The sequence below is a fragment of the Neovison vison genome, chromosome 6, assembly GCF_020171115.1.
Source record: "Neovison vison isolate M4711 chromosome 6, ASM_NN_V1, whole genome shotgun sequence".
Lineage (NCBI taxonomy): Eukaryota > Metazoa > Chordata > Mammalia > Carnivora > Mustelidae > Neogale > Neogale vison.
The window spans coordinates 171,726,406-171,733,317 of NC_058096.1; positions in this window are offsets into that span (position 1 = coordinate 171,726,406).

Genomic DNA, 6,912 nt, shown 5'->3' on the forward strand with positions numbered 1-6,912 from the left:
TCTGATGTACAGCCAGAGTTGAGAACTACCAGACTAGGCCAGGAGTGATCTGTCCTCAGTGACAGAGTCCATTGCTGCCCAAATACATTGGGTCCCCTCAGCATGGAAGGAGGGAAGAATGATTAGAGCTGGGCAGTCCTTACCATGAGCCCCACACTTCCTCTGGTTAAACAAGATAACCTGAGCACCTACTCTGCCCCACCCTGCCCTCAGGAGATCCCAGCCTGGACAAGAGGAGGCAAGCTGGTCAACAACAGAGAACAAGGTGGGTTCTGAATGCAGTGGAGAAGTAACTGCAGAGAGGAGAAGCCAGCTTTTAGCCTTGGGGGCGCAGCCCTGGGAAGCATGATAAGGGGCCCAGTGCTCTAGCCCTGAACCTCCCAACTGTGTTTTAGGCAAATTGCACCCACTCACCTTTCTCAGCATCTACTTTCAAAAGCAGAACAAAACAAAACAAAACACACAACAGCAAACCAAAAAAACAACAAAACAAAACCCCTCCATTTACCATAATTGCTCCCCTGCCTAGGACTCCAGCAATCACTGCCCTGGAGAATGAAATCACCTAATTGACTTAGACCAATCAAGATTTACCTTCTGGAGCTGGGCAGAGCCCCACCTCTCCTGTAGACCTAGGGTGCCTGATACCTGAACAAGATCAGGGTTTCTTCCTGCGGGAGAAGTGGGGGAGCGGCTGTTGCTTTCCCCAGCCTACTGTGTCTTTCACAGTCTCCAGAGACCACCTTGGCAGACAGGAAAATGGACTGTGCAGGCACGGAGCTTTACCCAAGGGAGGCAGCATCCTGTGTGGCAGCTAGCCGGGAGCCTCCAGTTGGCTGCCTTGCCTCCTTGGCTCCTCATCATTTTCCCCTTGGGTCTTGGCAGACCCTGGGAGCTCAAGAAGCAGAGGATAAATCTACTTTTTGTACCAGGGTATGGGAGGAGCAGGAAGCCTGGCCCAGCTAACGTGGAGCTAGGTCCGCACCAGAGACCTCCCACCCCTAGGCTCTGCCCTTGGGATGCTGGTGTCAACTCCAAAGAAGCAGGACTGAGCTAGGAGGCCTGATCCCTGAGTTCAGAACCATGTCTGGTACTTACAAGGGCTCAATAAATATCCTTACATTATTTTTTTAAAAGATGTTATTTATTTATTTATTTATTTGACAGAGATTACAAGTGGGCGGAGAGGCAGGCAGAGAGAGGAGGAAGCACACTCCCCATGGAGCTCGATCCCAGGACCCTGGGATCATGACCTGAGCCGAAGTCAGAGGATTAACCTGCTGAACCACTCAGGCGCCCCATTACATTATTTTTAAAAAGGTTTGATCCCAGCCTTTGGGCAAATTGCTGCTCCCCCCAGGCTTCAGCTTCCTCATCTACAAAAATGAAAAAATAAAGAAAAAGGAAAAAAAATGATATAATAATATCTGCACACCCTCCTTCCATGGGTTCCTGACCCCAGAACGGCAAACATCATCTGCCACCCCTTCCGTCCTTCTCCTTCTTCTGTTCAGGACTGGAGAGAAAGAATGCCTCTAGAGCTCTGGGCTTTCGAGTGTCACCCCCACCAACAGCATCTGGGAATTTGTCAGATAAGCAGATGACCAGAGCCCAGGAATTGGAAGATTGCCAGGCTAAATTTGAGGTACACGGATGCTTCCAGGGGAAGCCGTTGCTGCTGATTCACGGACCACGTCAAGAACCAGGAGAACCACTTAACCCTGACGGTGTGTTACAATCACTTGCTTTGAAAAACCTGAACCGCCCCCATCCCCAACCCGCCCCGCCCCGGCCCCACCGCCCCACCTGAAGATTCTGAGCTAACTGATGCGGAGGAGCCTGGGCCAGGATATTTTAAAAGCTCCCATGTGAGGGTGCCCGGTGGCTCAGTCTGTTAAGCGACTGTCTTCAGCTCAGTTCCTGATCCTAGAGTCTGGGGACTCTCTGCTCAGCAGGGAGTCTGCTTCTCCCTCTGACCCGCTCTCATGCTCTCTCTGGCTCTCTTAAATAAATAAATAAAATCTTTAAAAAAACAAAAAAGCTCCCATGAGGTTCCAACATGAAGCCAGGTTTGGGAAATGTTGTTATAAATGTTCTGTCACTTACTTGTTTACTTACATGTAAGCATTCATCCATGTGAGGCTTCATTTGTATTTATGTGGTATTTGTTGGTTTGTTCCTGTGGGGAGTAGAGTTTAACCTCTCCTCTGGTATCCTCACTGATTTGTACCCACTTCAGTCAACACATAGTTAGTGGGCCTCTGTAATGTGACAGGCAGACACTTGGGGTGGCGGGAATGATGGTGAGCAAGACAGTCCCTGTCCTCGTGAGACTGACAGTCTAGCTGTAGAAGGAGTGAGCTGATGGCAACACTGGCATCTCTGTGCACAGCCCATGGGGCCAGACACCGCCGGAGTGCAGGGAGGGCCCTGGCTCAGGGATGGGCGCTGGAGGGAGAGGGTGCTCCAGAAGGCTCTTGACATATGAGTAGGAGTTTACAAGGGGAGTGGGGACAGGTGACAGCCAAACCAGACATGCCGACAGCTAGGTGAGTGTGCCGAGAACAAGGGGTAGCTGGTTGTGGTAGGGAGGAGACCAGGTCAGACAGGGTCTTGCAGAATACAGCAAGGAGTTCGAACATGATGTTCAGGGCCGTGGGAGGATGCTGGAGGGTTTTCCGCAGGAGTCTCACCTCCTGACGTAAGCTTTAGAAAGAGCTCTCTGACTGTGGGTACAGAATGGGTTGGAGGGAGAAGAGCAGAAGACAGAGAGCAGCCAGCAGGCCATGGGTGGTCTGCACTGGGTGGGGGCAAGAGAGACCTGAGTTGAGATATATTGAGGGGGGTCCCCCCCTCCGCAGGTAAATGTCCCACATCGAGGTCTTGTGGGCACCTGGAGCAGAGAGCTGGCTAGGGATGGGTGCTGGGAGCAGGGTTCTGGCCAAGGCTGAGAGGACACCGTTGTGAATGCCCCAGTTGGCCCTCAAGCCCCAGAGGGGACCAGCTGCAGGTCCCCTGACCAACAGGAGTCTGCTTGAGGGTCAGCATCCTCGTTTCAGATGAAGTCGAAGGAGGCCATTGTTTTGTTGCAAAGCCTCAGCCTAAAAATGTTCGAAGGGCAAGGGCAAATTTTTTTTTTTTTTTAAAGATTTTATTTATTTATTTGACAGAGAGAGACCACAAGTAGGCAGAGAGGCAGGCAGAGAGAGAGAGAGAGAGAGGAGGAAGCAGGCTCCCTGCCGAGCAGAGAGCCCGATGTGGGACTCGATCCCAGGACCCTGAGATCATGACCCGAGCCGAAGGCAGCGGCTTAACCCACTGAGCCACCCAGGCGCCCCAAGGGCAAATTTTTTAAATTCATGTTTTGATGGGCAAGGACCTGGCCACATGCCCTCAGGGAAATGCTGCTCTTGGAGGGGGTTGAGGCGAGGGAGAGGAAGGGGAACAAAGGCATATCTTCATGTATCCCAGTCTCACGGCCCTTCTTCCACCGGATCAGCTCAGAAACCATCTGCTGCTAGAAGAATCACAGAATGGGCTCCCTGCTGGCTGTCAGCCACCTCTCATGTTCCTCTCATCTCTGTCAAGGTAGGACCTGCTGCTTGCATGAGCCCAGGGATGGGGAGCTCACTCCCTACCAAGGCAGCTGGTTGTGTTATAGGATAGTTCTGAATATGAGAATGTGCTTCTTTCGGTTGAACTGGAGTGTATCTCCTGTGGACCCTCTCTCACTTCTAACACACACACCTTTGGCCTCTCTTGGGTCAAGGAACACTCTGCACCTTCTGCCTTATTTACTTAATCATTTATACATCCAATAGACTTTTTTCCCCAAGGAAGTCACTTCATTTTCCTTTTCTTTTCTTTTTTTTTCTTGGAGAGAGAGAGATATCACAAGTAGGCAGAGAGGCAGGCAGAGAGAGAGGGGGGAAGCAGGCTCCCTGCTGAGCAGAGAGCCCCATGTGGGGCTCAATCCCAGGACCCTGAGACCACGACCTGAGCCGAAGGCAGAGGCTTAACCCACTGAGCCACCCAGGTGCCCCCACTTCATTTTCCTAAACATTTTTCATCCATCAAATGGGAGTAATCAGACCTACCTTAACAAGTTTTCTGGGTACTAACGAGACAGGGAAGGCAAAGCTGTTAGTGAGTGTGTATTGCAAAATGTTGGATTTCAGCCATAGGAAACCAAAAGCAGTCTTTTGAGCATGGGTCTGTGGCAAACATTGTACCAGGACCGGGGACACAAAGGCAAATGAGACACAGTCTATGTCCCTCGGGCCAGTGGGGGAGACAAGTGAGCAAGCAGGGAGAGGAGCGCCTGCCAGGGAGCATGGCGGGGGCACCCAGCACCCTGGGCACTGCTGCCCCTGAGAGGTTGCAGGAGGGCCTTCTCACTTGAGACCTGAAGGAGTTGCTTTCCAGAAGGAGGGGGCAGTTACAGGATGAATGTGTGCAGGTGAGGAGTGACCCTGTTCCAAACCGAAGCCTGGGTGTCCATGGCCGGGCCCCCTGAAGCCCTGCAGGGACCCCTGGATGGCTTTCATCGAATGCAGGTGACACCCAGCCTCCTTCCCGGTCATGTTTTTAAATAATTTCAGACTTAGAAGTTGCAAGACTAGTGTGAAGGATTTCTATATCCCCTTCACCCAGATCCCTCAAGGGTTATTTCTCCATGTTGTCCTGCTTCATCACTCAAATTTTTCTCACCCTAGCACACATACACACACATGCACACGTGTGTCTGTCATTATGATTATCTCAATCATTTGAGAATAAATTGTAGACCTGGTCCACTTAGCCCAGAATACCGTAGCGTGTGTTTCCTTAAAACAAGGTCATTCTCTTACATAACCACAGTGTGTTGCTCAAAATCAGGAAATTAACACTGATACAACACAATTATCTCATCTACATAGCTTATTCAAATTTTACCTATTGTCCCACCAATGCCCTTTATAGCAAAAGAAAACAAATTTTTTTTTTTTTCTGGCCCAGGATCTAACTCAGAACCATGTGTTGCATTCAGTTGTCACTTCTTAATCTGAAAAATCCTCCCATCTATGTTGTTGAAGACCTTGACATTTTTCAAAAGCAGAGGCCAGTTGTTTTGTAAAACGACCCTCGATCTGGGTTCCTGGATTGTTCTGAACGGTGTTTCTTGATGCGATTGGCAGTCAGTTTTCTCAGAAAACTGGGGCTGCTTTTTAGAAGGCAATTTCTGGGCCCCAGCCCAGGCTTCCTGCATCAGAATGTTTGAAATGGGCCTGGGTATCAGCTTTTGATCTGGCAGCCTTCCTGATTCCCCTGTACATGGCAGGCTTACAGCCTTCTTCTTCTGAAGGTGCAGTTAGCACCCTCTGTGCTTGGGGCCTCCGGGCGGGTGCGAGGTGGCACGTTCCTTGTCGACTTCACTGGGCATCTGTACAGGGGAGCTCCCTGCATGCACGGGGCCAGCGCAGGCCCTTTCACCCACAGGGCAGGCACAAGGGGTGGGGCTAATCCCTGAAGCTCCATCAGAAAAGAGTCAAGAGCCCCTGAAGTTCATGCCATGGATTTTTCCTGACTACCCTCTGGCCTTAACTCTGCCTGCTCTCAGACCTTTGCCCGGTGTCCTGTGTGGGTGTCTCTCTGCCCAAGGAGGCCACTATGGTGTTAGGTCCCATGATTTGTAGCTGTATGGCCTTGGGGAAGTTGCTGTCCCTGTCTGAGCCTCAGGATACTCATCTCTTAGAGAAAAGAATAACCTGTGATTGTTTGCAAGATGGCCATGGGAAGGCAACAGCATCTCTTGAGAGGGTGTTGGGCAAATAAAACATTTTTAGGAAATGTGGCTACACTTTTCTTGTCCCTATACTTTTGTATTTTGCAGAACTGCAGTGGAGAGTACAGTTACGGTGGCCTCCGGTTGCAGCACCTTTGATCAAGTCTGCACTCCCCCTGGCAAGCCACAGTCAGGGACCAAGCCTGGTGGAAGTGCAGGGGCAGGGACAGTTCTTTCGTGTGGCATTCCTCTAATGACAGCCTCTGGCCTGGGGTTCTTCCTGGGCCTGGCCAGAACTGTCCTGTAGCCCCGTGGCCTGAGGCTCTCCCCACCCTCCGTTTCTCTCCCTCCTTGCACAGGTGCTCAACCTCCACCGTGGCCTGAGTGTCCCTCTGCCTGCTCCTGCCCTGTCTCCCATGTCCTTCAGAGATATTTACCCCAGTAAATCTCTTGTACTTCTGACTCTGTCTTGTTGTCTGCTTCTTTTTGGACCTGAACAGACTCAAACCTCAAGGAAAACACCAGCAAATCCTCTTGAAAACATCAGATGAAAGAAATCTCCAGTGATCATGTCACTAGAGCCCCTGATTTCTTCGTAGATGGTGTTCTGATATTATTAGATATTATTAGAATTCCCTGTCGTGCCTGGGCTGCTCACCCATGTCCCCATCAGCCTTTTTTTAATACAAGAAGACTTTCCTCCAAGAGGAAAATATGCGCAGTCTTTAATTATATGTGCATCATAATGAGATGGGCTTGTCAGTAAACTGTCCTCCTCCAGATTGGCAAACCCATGTGGCTCGGTGATTTAAAAAAAAAAAAAAATACAGTTTATTATGTGGTTCCCATTTTAAAAAGTAATGTCTGTGTCTGTGGCACAGACGGGAGGTGCCGGATATGGGAGTGAAGGCACATGTGTACAACATGAAAATGGGAAAGGGACCCAAGGGGGCACCAATATGAGGATCACCTACACTTCATGGAGTGTCCTAAGGTTCAATGAGAAAGTGCTCCAAAGGTTGTGGGCACAGGACCTCATAAGCATTCATTACCACTGTCCGCTACCCACCAGGGGGTGGTGTCTGAAGAGGTCCTGCAACAGCTCAGCCAGCTTGAGGTGTGACCCCAGGAAGCTCTTTCGAAGATCA